Below are 15614 nucleotides of genomic sequence, written 5' to 3'. Positions count from 1 at the left end.
CACATTACCATTCTATCAACCTCCTTTTCTTCAGGTGATTTGTGAAACTTTGCATAGGAAGACCTTGAAATAAGTTTTCATTAAATCAAATCATACTGTATTTATAGTCTTTGTGTGGGGGACATGGTAGTGTGTGGCTCAGTCAATAGAGCATGGAGCTTGCAACACCAGGGTTGTGGGTTAATTTCCGCTGGGGCCACCCATATGAAAATGTATGCATGTGTGCATAACTCTAAGTCACTTTGGATAAAAGCATCTGGATAATGGCCTATTTTATATTAAATAGTCCACCAATCAAATGGTCTGAAAGCAGAATGACAATAGGCACACGCTTTGAGGTTGTTTGTCAACATATTACATTTGCAGAAGGCAGGAGACCAGCTGTTGACATGCTWCAATCAACAACCCCCAAACTGACCCCCCAAAAGGCTCACACAACGTTTACAACATTGTGTCATTAGAATACGTCAAAATGGTGACATATAATGTAAACAAAGAAGTTTGACTCAATCTTGAACTCTTCAACTGTGATTCTGGTTTCTATTCAAAGAGTCATTGCCGTCRTCCCGAGTCCTCTTATGAAATCATTATGAAACATGTCAGTTGGTATCACGTACTAGTTTCCTGTTGTCACGGACAATCAAGAAGGTCGTAATGTCTGAATTTGCAGCCAGCCACAAATATCATCGGATAGGTAACAATCATTGATAGTGAAGGCAGGGCCCCGTGGAAATACTGTGTTAATCTGCTCTGAGTACTCTCTGTATGACACAAACCCATCCCATTCTACTGGTAAAGGTCAAACAAACTGCTGAGAAACAAATTTGGTTAAAATTTCCTGCGACAGGCAACTATCCAATAATGACAAATTATGAACTTTGTATATTGTTAATCATAGTTTTGCCACCCTCATGCATTAGTAACAAAATGTTAAAAGTCTAGTTTTCCCAGACACAAATTAAAGCTAGTCCTGGACTAAGAAAATGCTCAATGGTTTAATCTCAATTAGGTTTAATCAGTGTCGAGAAAACCAGCTCATGGTATGTCTAGCTTGAAGATAAACTTTTAGCCTTTCAACAAATAGGTCATCAAGAAACTGGTGAGTTTGTGTCCACCTTGTATTTCCTCATGTTGTAAAAACTAGCCACTGTTTACACAAAGTTAACACGCCAGCCCTAATGTCTATATTTTTCCATGAGTTTCGTAACTACGCCACAGGAAAAGGGGCAATTTTTGCCCAAACAGCCTGCCCAAACTCTGTCCTCCAGCCTTGTCATTTTGGTTTAAAAGTTATATAATTGTCTTCTTCAAGAGCCGAATGGATTGTAAAATGAGATAGTCATGAGTCATTTTGTGAAATCATCTCATAAAGGTTATCAGTTAATTGCCATATAAGGCCATTAAACGGGACTGAGGCTGAAACCACGGACCAATGTTTTGTCATGTTGTTTAACATGCTTTTAGGCCTTAATTCGACTAGGTATGTGGACATGGTTCGACCAAAGCCATGCCATTTTCTTCTTACCAGGGACATCAGCCAGTGACTTAAAAATACTGTATTGTGAAATGTTATAATTTGTTTTACTGAATAAGGTTTCTATTTCACCAACAATTCACTAAACATTATTCAATCAACATTTGTATGCAGAACCTTCAGTGGTCATACAACAATTTCTCCCTGAGCTGTAAGAATTAATGTTGGAATAGTTTATCCAATCAATAGAACACAGAGTATTAACATTATACACCATTAATATCATGTTGAACCTCCATGCTTTTGATGGATCTTCCCTTTAGCMTACCTAAAAGCTCTATCTGTTTACAGTTAGCCTAACCATGGTTGTTTAACATCTTATAAAATGTGACACATCTCAAACTGTCAAACATCTGGCGCGATCATGTTTCTCATCAGTTTTTCCTATAGCTCGGAAATGTTATTGTCACCAAAATGGTATTCTTGCTGTAGTTGCAGAGAGTCCCAACTTTGGCACTAAGGTACATTGACATGTATTATTCATCCATGCCACTTCCATTGTATGCATTCTGTTGACTGTGCTACTGTAAAATGAGAATGCACAGTGAGAAGATGGAATGTCTCATACTTCTACATTTATTGTTTTGTTCCTGAATTTCATATTTGGGTTAAAAAAAATAGATTTGAGCTTTTTCGCTACCAAGATTTCACCCTATGCTGTAGTGTAGATGTTCTAATATCGTGAAGGGGACTAAAAAGGAGAAAGAGTGCACACTAGTTCTGTATAACTTTACATACTTGACATACTATGCCATCATCAAATACATTAAACTAAGTCATAATATAATTGCTATACATGAACGTAGATTAACTCAGTGCAAATGAAACAAAAAATGCTTTACCAGCTTCATTTGAACACAGTCTACACAAAAACAAAACAACACTTTTTTTATGTTAATTCATTCAAAGCACAGTCCACCATAGTGGACTTGTCATAATACCTCAAAAACCTTGCGGTCAAACACGGAAATGGTTCCAATCGTCTTTCCAGCATTCATTTTGCACATATTGAATTTTACAAACACTTCAAATGAAGTATGTGATTGGTGTAGGCTTACCTTGGCGTGACGTTTTGATAACAGTGTAATTCTCTCTTGGACAAGGTGAGTTTTATCAGTATATTCACCTCAATTTACCCCCAAAATATATAAATGGTAATAAGTAACAAGAAAAGGCCTCAGCAAGACTACAAATTTRTGCGTCATCTTTAGCCGACACTGTCAGCCAGGGGCGCAACTTTGGTTTTAGAAGTGTGGGGGACATAACTTGGTGGAGGGTTTGGGGGTCCTCCTTAGGGGTTATCATGTTTTGGGGGTATGATATTTGTATGTCTAATTTTGTCACTCATCATTATTCACGAATCATCTGGATTATCTGTAATCATGGTAGCATCCACAATGTAGAAGTGTTTGGAAACATATTATATTCTTATTTACAATAAAAAAGTGACTCCAAAATAACACAATACATTATTTACTATTAATTTCTATTGGGCACAAAATAATCTAAAACACAACCAAAACAAACAGCACATTTGTAGAGTCACAASCTTGATGTAGACATTGKGTGCTATGAATGTGGGACCAAATACYTTTTTYTACTACTTTAATACACATACAAGTGAATTGGTTCCAATACTTTTGCTCCCATAAAATGGGGGGACTATATACAAAAAGGGCTGTAAATTCGAAACGGTTGAAAACCGTTGATTTCAAATACAAACTTGAAGTATAGAGCCTAAAGAAGATAAAAATGCTTCACTGTCCCAATAATTACAGGGCACTGTAATTCATATCATAGGCCTAATAGTACTGATGAGCTCTTTTTACTTGCACACAATATAGCTGGATCGCCMCGTCCTGCCCCTAGCAGTCCACCGCCCTGCAGCGCCCCAACCCAACACAGCCCATTTAGCTTTWGGRTCTTAGTGAAACATTCATTATTGGTTTCAGGTGTGTTAGSCCAAGGCCAGAGGGACAACCAACAGGACAGCAGACCCCCAGGGCCAGGACTGAGCAGCCCAGCAGCTAGGGATTGCCTAAATAGGTATCTCCCTGACGTGGTCATGTTTTCAATACAGACTCATTTTGTMRWASWWGACTTTAATAAAAGTTGCACAGTATACCTTTAATCTTGTAATAAATCAAATCTAGTGATACATAACTTGACATTTCTGCCRTCCATTGTGACATTGTGGGARGAYAARCAACCTTMCAATKAATGGCAATGCRTTTCTTAGCCKYTATAAATGCCTGGTTACACTGCTTCTCCTGACAACAGTCTCCAGTATCAACATTTCCAAGCAAACAAAAACAGGGAGAAGACAATCTGTAGACATGCAGAGATTAAAAAATATATATAATTCAGCCAGCCTTCACATATGTCCCCTTTTGTGTTTTACACTTCTAGCAGAGGAATTACATTTCTGAGTGCATGGAATTCAGTTTCACTGGCATATAGCACATTCTATTGATGGTTTTAAACTGCAGTCATTTCTTTTTATATTTTTGTTACTTAGCAGATGCGCTTATCCAGAGCAACTTATCCAGAGCAACTTATCCAGAGCAACTTATCCAGAGCAACTTATCCAGAGCAACTTATCCAGAGCAACTTATCCAGAGCAACTTATCCAGAGCAACTTATCCAGAGCAACTTATCCAGAGCAACTTATCCAGAGCAACTTATCCAGAGCAACTTACAGAATAAATGAGGGTTAAGTGCTCAAGGGCACAGACAGAGTTGTCACCTCGTCGGCTTGAGATTTGAACCAGCAAGCGTTCGGTTATTGGCTCTTAACCACTAGACTACCTGTCTGAGATTATATGAACATGACTGGGCATTCAAACATATCTGTATCCATTCATCATCATCATCATCAATAGCATTTCCCAGGTCTTCCTCACATTTTTGTTTTACATGTTTTGTGTCATCGGGAAAAGCCTCTATCAACTTTAGAAATCAACTTTAGAGGTTTGTCAGACTGCCTTAAAAAGTTTCAATCTTTGAAACTTCTGGCTTGTCCAGTGTTTGCTGCACAGAGAATAAAGTGTTGCATCTGCAAAAGTTCACCTCAGCACTGTCACAGACTGGTCTTCCCTGRWKGCCTGACCCTGCCGAGACCCTGTCACCATCCATTCCATCAACTCAAGATGGAATGTTGTATCCATTTACTGGTTGTTATAATATACTGCAAAATTCACCTGAACTCCGTAGACTGGTCTTCCCTGGCTGTCTGACCCTGCTGGGACACCTGTCACCTGCTAAGACATGATGAGCATAGTGCTGTGTACTGACTGTGCACCAAGACAGTGAAGCCTGTAGAGCTGTTTATACCAACCGTGTCAGTGTCAAAAGTAGGGAATTAGCTAGGGAARCTAACAGATCAACAACGTTACATTGCTATATTGACTTTAATAAAAACTGACATTGCGCTGTCAAAAACATCAGAGTAACAGTCTTCAATCGTTTGGCCACTGGTTTCATTGTTTCATTCAGGTCTAGTGTGATTGAGGCAAAACTAATAGCTAGCTAGTTAACTCACTAACTTTAGCTAATGTTAGCCAACTTTTGGCTAGCTCTAATGGTACATATCAACTGGCGAAAACTAGCCAAGTTAATTTACTTCTGTTGAAACACAACAAAACAAGCTACAAAACATTTCCATACACACAACAATTGTTAGATACTGCTGCCTTTCAGATAAAGCTGAAATGGCTGTGGTAAATACTAGCTAGCTAGTTYATTCAGTTCAGACAGAACTTCAGTTGAGAGGGGATGGAACATGTAATGCATTAGCTTAAATTAAATGTCAGTTGCATTACTAACTCAGCACTGGGAGAAAAAAAATATTTTCAAACAGCAGTTTGTCAAATAAAGAGTAGTCAGTTTCTGCTATGCTTGCTTTTACAACTCAGAGAAAAAGCACACCACACACAGACAACAGCTGCCTCTGTTCGCACGCTCTGTGGTGTCTGCTCGGTCCTAAATCATGCCATCTGATACCGCCAAATAACCTACCCGACCGCTCTGCGGTATCCGCACGGTTCTAAAGAACTTTCAGAACGTGGGGTCATGTCCCCCTATCCCCAATGAAAGATGTGCCCCTGCTGACAGCTACCCTTCACCAGTGCAATCATAGACCTTCTGTGCCCAATCCATGATGAATTGATGTGCTGTATTGAAATGAAATGAAATGAATAAAGTATTGACTCTTTTCTCTGTTTTAGCTAGCMACTGACTACACTGGCTAGCCAGTTAGCAGAGCAGTAGATCAAAACAATTATTTTGTTTTACTTAGCCTAGATAATTGTTTGTACAGTATGTYGACTTTGTTGTCTATTTCAGATCTTATGGAATTTTGATGAGCATGAGAGCATTAAAAGGGGAGAAGACCACATTTTTCCAAATTTTGTTACGTTACAGCTTTATTCTAAAAATGAATTTAAAAGAAAATCCTCATTAATCTACACACAATACTCCATAATGACAAAATGAAAACAGGTTTTAATTTTTTTTTGCAAATGTATTACAAATAACAGAAATACCTTATTCAGACCCTTTGCTATGAGACCCGAAATTGAGCTCAGGTGCATCCTGTTTCCATTGACCATCCTTGAAATGTTTTTAMAACTTGATTGGAGTCCACCTGCGGTAAATTAAATTGATTGGACATGATTTGGAAAGGCACACACCTGTCTATATAAGGTCCCACAGTTGACAGTGTACAGTATGTCAGAGCAAAAACCAAGCCATGAGGTCAAAGGAATTGTCCGTAGAGCTCAGAGACAGGATTCTTTCGAGGCACAGATCTAAGGAAGGAGTACCAAAACAATTATGCAGCATTGATGGTTGATGGTTGCATTGATGGTTGCCAAGAATACAGTGGCCTCCATCATTCTTAAATAGAAGAAGTTTGGAACCACCAAGACTCTTCCTAGAAAACAGAATAAAACAGAATATACTGTACATATGAGATTTTTGCAGCACGAGTACTACAGTCAATGTGTTGATAGAACTCCACCCGGCACAGCCAGAAGAGGACTGGTCACCCCTCATAGCCTGGTTCCTCTCTAGGTTTCTTCCTAGGTTCCGGCCTTTCTAGGGAGTTTGTTCTAGCCACTGTACTTCTACACCTGCATTGCTTGCTGTTTGGGGTTTTTGACTGGGTTTCTGTACAGCACTTTGTGACATCAGCTGATGTAAGAAGGGCTTWATAAATAAATATGATTTATTGACTTCGGTACTGTTTTCCTCAAATTTGCTTTGTTGAAATCACCAGCTACAATAAATGCAGCCTCAGGATATGTGGTTTCCAGTTTGCACAAAGTCCAGTGTAGTTCCTCGAGGGCCGTCGTGGTTCGGCTTGAGGGGGAATATACACGACTGTGACTATAACCGAAGAGAATTCTCTTGGGAGGTAATACAGTCTGCAATTGATTGTGAGGTATTCTAGGTCGGGTGAACAAAAGGATTTGCGTTTCTGTATGTTATCACAATCACACCATCAGTAGTTAATCATGAAACATACACCACCACCTTTCTTCTTCCCGGAGAGTTCTTTATTCCTGTCTGCGCGATGTACTGAGAACCCAGCTGGCTGTATTGACGGGGACAGTATATCCGGAGAGATTCATGATTATGTAAAACAGAGAATGTTATAGTCCCTGATGTCTCTTTGGAAGGAGATCCTCACCCTGAGCTTGTCTACTTTATTGTCCAGAGACTGAACATTAGCGAGTAATATACTCTGAAGTGGTGGATGGTGTGCACGYCTCCTGAGTCGGACTAGAAGTCCACTCCGAATACCTCTTCTCCGCCGGCATCTTGGAGCAGCCTCTGGCATAAGTTAAATTGCCCTGGGGGGTACTAACAAAGGATACAATTCGGGAAAGTTGTATTCCTGGTCGTAATGCTGGTGAGTTACCGCTGCTCTGATATCCAAAAGTTATTTCCTGTTGTATTTAATAACACAAAAAACTTTCTGGGCTCATAATGTAAGAAATAATGAAAAACAAAATACTGCAAAGTTTCTTAGGAGCTGAAGCAGAGCTGCCATGTCTGTTGGCACCATCTGTTAAAGGCCCTCCCTTTTTCTGTGAAAAATAACAGCGAGAAACCGGTAAATTATAATAAATTATTTATATGAAGTGCATGAAGTGAAATGGAACTGTAAAATGATATGCAATGTCTAAATCTGGCTTGTCTATGGCCTTCTCTCTGCTCTATGCCTGACCAGTCATCAATACTCAGGGTGTGTACACACAGCCCATCTCAGTATGGAGCRCAGTTCACAATGCATGTAGACCTATCATCTCATAATGGTAACTTTTGTTCTTGTGACAGGTAGCCCTACATTTGCTCCAGCATAGCCTATGCTACGGTAATATAAGGACCGAATGCGCTTCTAATTAACACGTCTCCATCTGGCTTTCGGTGGTCAACATATTTATTTATTGTAAATATATACTGAGCAAAAATGTATATGCAACAGTTCAAAGATTTTACTGAGTTTCAGACATTTCATTGATGCTTCTTCATTGTGTGGACCACCAAAGCCTCCATCACCATCCCCATCCAGTGTGATAACCTCTGGCAGACTCATATTGCTGGAGTTAAGCGTTTTTCAAGGACCACATGCTCCCAAAGTTGGCACTGCAACTGTGAACATTTGTAAATATCTTATAAATAGTTTATGCACATAAATCAGATATCAGTTTTATTCCAATTCGTTTTTTGGGGGGTACTGGATCAGCTTTCTCGTCACACCTCCTGTCAGTACCAATGGTCCAAAAATATTGTACATAGTTAATTCACACACCCACTACGCTCCCAGAATAGGTTATATTACATACAATTTATGCTCAAAGCAGCCAACTAAAGTAATGTAGTTAACTTTATCATGGGCACAGTGGGAATTYATATCTGTGACGTTCAAATAATTTCTTACCCCACGTCTTACCTGCTGAAGGCCCCAGGCATCCCTGCCTGTACGTGGCATTGTTGAAAAACAAGTGAACAATGAATAAAGATCATACACAAATAATAACCTCCTAGAATAGATGATATTACATTCAAGTTTTGCTCAAAGCAGCCATTGTAGGTCATCTCTGCACAGTATGTTAGTTTGTCAGCTAACTAGCCAGCCAGTTTAACTGGAATTATTAACTGTCARTATTTACATTTTACTGACAATATTTCATATTAAGTGCCAACATCAAAGCAAGCAACATAAAAGCAAAAGGCTACCTGCTATTCCAGCATCTGRCATCATCCCTCGTGCCTGGAACTTCAATGTTTCCATTGAACTCCAAATAAGTAAGTAGASTTGGTTAGGACACAGCCTACGAAAATCATCTGGAATGTTTAACCCTTGTGTGGTTTTATCAAATAAAAATGATACAATTCATAATTTTTTTCAACTTGAGACTCATTTTCTGTGAAGAACATGTAAAAAAACACATTTTCATTTAGTGCACACTGTGCACCCCCCTACACATTTTTATTACATATGTGGTGTTCGGGTCCACTGGACCCAAGGGTAATAAAATTGTGGAAAAGTGTGTGTGTAGGTGAAAACAAGTAAAAATGAAACAAAAAAGGTTTGCTGTTTGCCTTCACTTTGTCTTCCTTCTCCCTGATCCTGCTGTTTCAACATAGCACCAAGAACCTGTCTGTCTCCCTGTCTCCCGCTTTTATCGCACTCTTTACCCTTTGTAGTGTGTGAAACTACACAATGTCTTGCGGGAACCTGCACAATGTTACTTTGGAAGATTAAGCATTTTCCAAATATGAGGATCATGTCTCTGTCAATTCGGAGTCTGACAGTGAGTTGGAAGAAGAGGATGAGATTGACCCTCAGCCAGCCCTGGGACGGCCCGTCAGCAGCCAGCCCCAGAACCAGCCCGTCAGCAACCAGCTCGTCAGCAGCCTGCACGAGGAGAAACATGAATGTAAAACCTTATGTGAAAGTTAATGGTCTTCCTGACCAAGGAATGAGCCACCCAGAATGGCTGCCAATGTGATAAGGATGCAAACAGGGCCGATGCGGATGGCGGTTACTCATGTGCAGGACATAAAGTCTTCTTTTGAACTGTTCATCCCAGACACCATCCAGAAAATAATTCTAGACTGCATTAATTTGGAGGGAAGGAGTGTTTTTGGAGAGATGGACCAAACTCATGTACATGCATACTTTGGGGCTCTTATTCTTGCTGGTGTTTTCAGATCCAATGGGAAATCCACAGAATCCCTGCGGGATGAAAAAACTGGCAGAGAACTTTTCCGYGCAACAATGTCTATTTCCAGGATTGTCCGGTTCGATAACCGAGACACCAGACCAGCTTGGCGGCAGAGAGACAAGCTAGCTGCAATCAGATCAGTGTGGGAGAAGTGGGTGGTCTACCTTCCCCTTTTTACAACCCTGGGCCCAATGTTACTGTTGTTGAGCAGCTTATGTCATTTCGGGGCCGCTGCCCTTTCTGGCAGTACAGACCGTCTAAACCCGCAACATATGGAATCAAGATCTGGGCTCCCTGTGATGCTGCTTCATCATATGCGTGGAACTTGCAAGTATATATGGGGAAGTCAGATGGAGGAGCCCCTGAGAAGAACCAAGGGATGCGGGTTGTCTTGGACGTGACATATGGACTCCGTGGCCACAGCATCACATGTAATAACTTTTTTACTTCACACAAGCTKGGACAGGAGCTCCTCAAGAGAAAGCTAACGATGGTAGGAACAGTACCTGTTGAATACATGGAACAGGCCTATCAAGTTTGTGTTGGCGGCCGATATGGGAGAATCTGTGTCCAGGAACATCAAAAAMCAGAAATCATAATGGATTACAATAACACAAAAGGAGGTGTAGACAATTTAGACAAGCTGGTGACTGGTTACAGCTGCAAAAGAAGAATCCTGCGCTGGCCACTTGTGATATTCTTCAACATTTTGGAGATCTCGGCGTACAACGCATTTGTCATCTGGATGGCGTTGAACCCAGATTCTACTCCGATTAAGCACTCATATGCATTTAATCATTTTCCGACCTCTGTAAGGCATCGATGGAACCGTGTGATAAGGTAAGCCCTATTTGCTATGCTGCTAACAAGTTATTTTGGTTAGGTCAAAGATGTGGTTAGCTAGGTGCTTATAAAACATTTCTAGATAACCACTGACTGTAGTTATGTGTACAACACACGTTACCTTCCTTTCAAGTAAAAAGAAAACCAACATAGGCTAGCATAGTGAGCTAGTCTTTAGTGAGCTAGCCAGCTAGTTAACATTAGCTCACAGTTTGTGTAGTCATACCTTTTCACATGGTGATATGCTAGCTAGCGTTATCCCACCAGGGAAGGGATATTTAGCTAACGTAAACTCACCCCATTCCGTACAAATGTGCGCAACCGCGACAATCAAAYGAGGCTGCAAAGAAAACTAATGGGACTGTAGCGACTGTGTTGACTTCAAAATCTGGGGTGTGAACTACGTTTCTATTCAAGCGTTGATCGACATGGTAATGGCTCTATAGTATTGGAGAAAAGTAGAAAAAACGAACTCTCCGTTACATAAAGCAACTATTTCTGGCTTACAATCTCTCTCCACCAGGTGTAGCCCTTCTCTCATCGTTTAAAAACAAGAAATGGACAGTGACGGGGGTAAGGGGGATACCTAGTCATTTTTTTGTGTCATCACTGCAAGCATCATGACTCTCAAAGCCTGAAGATCACTTTAGCACTGCCCTAAAAACCTGACTCAAATTCGACACAAACCTTCAAATAGGTATGTAATGACACATTATATAAATTCTTTATAGTGTTTTATTTACACTTTAGAGGCGATAAGGTGATAAGTTGGACAGATCGAGTGAAAAAAAGCAGTTTTGCCACACACATCTCTCCTTCTCACTACCACGCATTAGTTTTGCTTCCCCACCCACCATTTTTAAAAAGACCCGACGGAGCTCATTGCCATGTTGAATTATGTAGAAACGGGCAGCGTGGAGTTCATGTAATTGATTCTGTTGGAAAGTGGAGAAATTGTGCTTTACAATGGTATTGACATTACAGTTGATCTGGAAGTATTACGTTTTTTGGGCGCTAAAATAAGGTCAATTGTACGAACCAAAGCGATGTACAAAAGTGAGTGAGTTTACGTTAGTTAGTTAAAGGTAGGTAATTTGGAARATGCTAAACAACAATACACACAACAAATACTCAAAATCAATTATTTAAACAAGAAACTASAGAGGCTACAATATTTACTAGTTTTTCTATTTGCCTTTACTTGCTAGGTTCCATGCTACTTGTTGACAAGAGTTTGCGTAGAGAAATGTGGAKGTTTTCCCACCCTGCAACAGTGCCTTGAGGGATGACGTCAAAGCTTGCGACAGCATGTGTAGTTCTGTAAAATAGCCACATGAGCGGCTAATTAGTGGTTCATTTTTTTTTGCGGGGGGGATTACAGGCAAATATATTTATAAAAGTGACCTTGTCCGAGAGAGATTTACATGGTTATCAAGCCAGGGTAAGCTTACACGAATCACATACCTTAAATGAAGTCATTCTAAAATCCCCTATGGAAAAATGAATGTTGGAAAAATAATTGGGACCATTTCCCTGTTCGACCGCTAGGTTTCATGGCTATTATGACTATCTGTCATGGAGGAAGTCATTTCTCTATACCACCATAGGTTTCAGATGTGGTCTAAGAGCTCTTACTGAGGAAAAAAAGAATGAGGATATTCTGAAAATGAGGTGTGTTGAGAGAAATGGTTTGGGGAGGGAGTGTCCCCTCTAAGAGACAAGCAATATAAACTCACACTTGGTGAACTATGGTGTGGGAGACAAGAACAAGAACCAGTTTCATAAAGTTTCCATCAGCAATTAAAGACCACTAAATGCATGGCTTCATGGCTGAGAGTGCATATTCAATGAACATTGTAATGTACCCAAGGTTATAAAGGTACATTGATATTACATTACTTAGGCATGTCAGTCAATGCTTTCCACAGAATATTGGTTGATCCAGTGGTTATTCATTCTGAAGTATAGAATTATAGAGATGATTTKAATTGTTGTTGAATTGTACCAGTTGAATTGTACCAACATTGGCTTAYTGAGGTTAGGCAACAGCATAACTAGGCCAAGTTCCTCACTATACATCACTTTGTATAACTTGCTAAATCACCAAATGAGGAAAATAGACAAATAGGAGCCTTGACATAAAAAAAACGATATACCAAGGAATTGCCTCTTTACAGTGCAGCAAGACAGATCTGTCTTTTTACAGTACAATGAAATATGAAAAAACAGCGCTGGACATATTCAACCCTTAAGAGCAACCCTTTAAGTAATAATGACAGTGAGAAAAGTAGTGCATAATTGAAAACACTGATCAATTATGGATGATTAGGAAAGCTTTTAAATGCGTAATGGGAGGGGGAAGGGGATGAGACTAGCTATATAAACAGAACATGAAGAAAACAGTAATTGGAAAAACAGAGAAAAGTACATTTGACATAAAAAAAAAACAGATTGAACTGGTGAACGAACCAATAGGATAGGATACATCTTGTGTCATGACTAGTCATCAAAACATCTACGTAGAAGTCAGGCATTGCTTTAGGAGAGACATGACTCTTTGTGCTTATCAAGGCCACTAATATGTCTTTAAAATAGCTCATATTTTTTATCATTTCTTTTTATCTCTTTTGATTGAGGATTTTGTCTTTGTCAACCTTTGATCTGCACGTCCACTCCAAAMACTGTAATTTTGAATGCGATCTAAAAGATGACAGGTCTCTCTCTCATCCTGATTCTGAATGCAACTGAGCCAGCAGTATACCACTGCTGGCTTGCCTCTGAAACTAAGCAGGGTTGGTCCCTGGATGGGAAACCAGATGCTGCTGGAAATGGTGTTGGAAGGCCAGTAGGAGGCACCCATTTCCACTGGTCCCCCCCAAAATATCCCACTGCCCCAGGGCAGTGATTGGGGACAATTGCCCTGTGTAGGGTGCTGTCTTTTGGATGGGACGTTAACCGGGTGTCCTGACTCTGTGGTTACTAAAGATCCCATGGCACGTATTGTAAGAGTAGGGGTGTTAACCCTGGTGCCCTGGCTAAATTCCCAATCTGGCCCKCATACCATCATGGTCACCTAATCATCCCTAGCTTTGAGCTCCCGAGTGGTGCAGCGGTCTATTGGGGGCCCAATAGCGCGGTGCACAGTTGTCCAGGTTTGGCCGGTGTAGGCTGTCATTGTAAATAAGAATTTGTTCTTAACTGACTTACCTAGTAATTTTTAAATTTTTTAAAAATACAATTGTCTCATTCATCCCCCGTCCTCTCCCCTGTAACTATTCCCCAGGTTGTTGCTGTAAATGAGAACGTGTTCTCAGTCAACTTAGCTGGTAAAATAAGGGATAAATAAAAAATAAACTGAAACAACTGAATGAAACCAACTATAACACAAGCCATTTTGAAACTGGATTTGTGTGTGTTGGAGTTCGTCCCAACAATGYATTTGAATGAGGATGCTATATTGTGTCACAGTCATAATTGATCAATGTATTATTAATCTTCCTAAGGGAAACCATTTCCAGCTCACTGATKTGGAAAATAATCTTCTATTCTATGTTTACTGTGACCCCAACACAATGTAATACAGAGCGCCGTATTGTTTTAATGCAACATTTGGGTATTTCTTTAAAACAATGGACATTGACTGCCGTGTTAAAGGGTTAAACTGTGCCTCCCGGACAGTCAGCATCATGCATCTTTTCACCTCTGAAGTGATTCCACTTGATTTATATGACAAGCCTTTAACCCGTCACGTGCCTGCCCATCACAAGAATACACCCAAGGGCATACAGGACCAAATCTGATTCTCTGTCTTTGACGGGTTCAACTACAATGTGCTCCAACAAATCAAATGTAGTTATGTCCCTGTTTGGGGACAAGGACCAACAACAAGGTCAACAGGGTTGTATGGGATATTGCATTTTGTTGTATGGTCTATGTAGACAAGATCTAGATCTTTGGTGACCTGCTTATTGCATGAGCTACACCATCCATAACAACATTAGGTAACTGAGATTCCATCTTTGGAAATTACACAGGAAGTTGATAGGCTATTTACCACATCAAAAGTCCACTTCAAGACAACTTGACTAAGCACTGGTTTGTGTCCAACAAAACAACTGCACTGTGTGGTCTTATGTTATGATGTGGACAAGCCATAATGAACAGTTGTCTCCACCTGCAGTGAGCACTCATCTCCTTTTGACTATTGGTGATGTGTGTTGTTTGATGTGTATTTTGCGCTATATTTTTATTTTATTTTATCCCAGCCCGCATCCCCGCAGGAGGCCTTTTGCCTTTTGGTAGGCCGTCGTTGTAAATAAGAATTTGTTCTTAACTGACTTGCTTAGTTAAATAAAGGTTCAATAAAATAAAAATAAAAATGGTTTGTGTGTGCATGGCGCCATCTCCTGGTTACAGATGGTTTTACAAGGTGATTTCTAATATGTGTTTTATTACATTTTATTTGGTTAAAACAGTGAAAGATAATAAAGAACCGAGAATGTCCATGAGAATGTTTATACAAGGAGGATGACATCACCCAGCAAATARAACTCTAACATACTGTATCTAATTAAAGATCATTTTGATCTATTGATATCCCCATACCCCACAAAGGCCAAATCAAATTACAATACCTGACTTTTTATAACATAGATCAGAATATAATGAAAACATGTATCAGTAGAATGAAATTCTGGGAAATTACACCMCGATAGTAACCTTGTACAACCGTCTAGAAGTCTTGTGGGCTTACATTCTGCAGCGGTAATCGGTCTGGTAGTACGAGGCTACCTGTTTATGGGTTGAAACCAATATAGTTTATGGTCTTGATCTTATTTGAACTGTATCTCTATGTTATTGCATCACATTGTGTGTATATTACTTGTTGTGTGTATGTACTGACATGTATGTGTAACTGATAGATGTACACACACACACACACTTTTAAATGTATGTAAATTGTCAAGTCTATTTGTCTGTAATGCATTTTTTGTTATGTG

Source organism: Salvelinus sp. IW2-2015, linkage group LG11 (assembly GCF_002910315.2).
Source record: "Salvelinus sp. IW2-2015 linkage group LG11, ASM291031v2, whole genome shotgun sequence".
NCBI classification, from domain to species: Eukaryota; Metazoa; Chordata; class Actinopteri; order Salmoniformes; family Salmonidae; genus Salvelinus; species Salvelinus sp. IW2-2015.
This window is presented reverse-complemented; position numbering follows the sequence as displayed.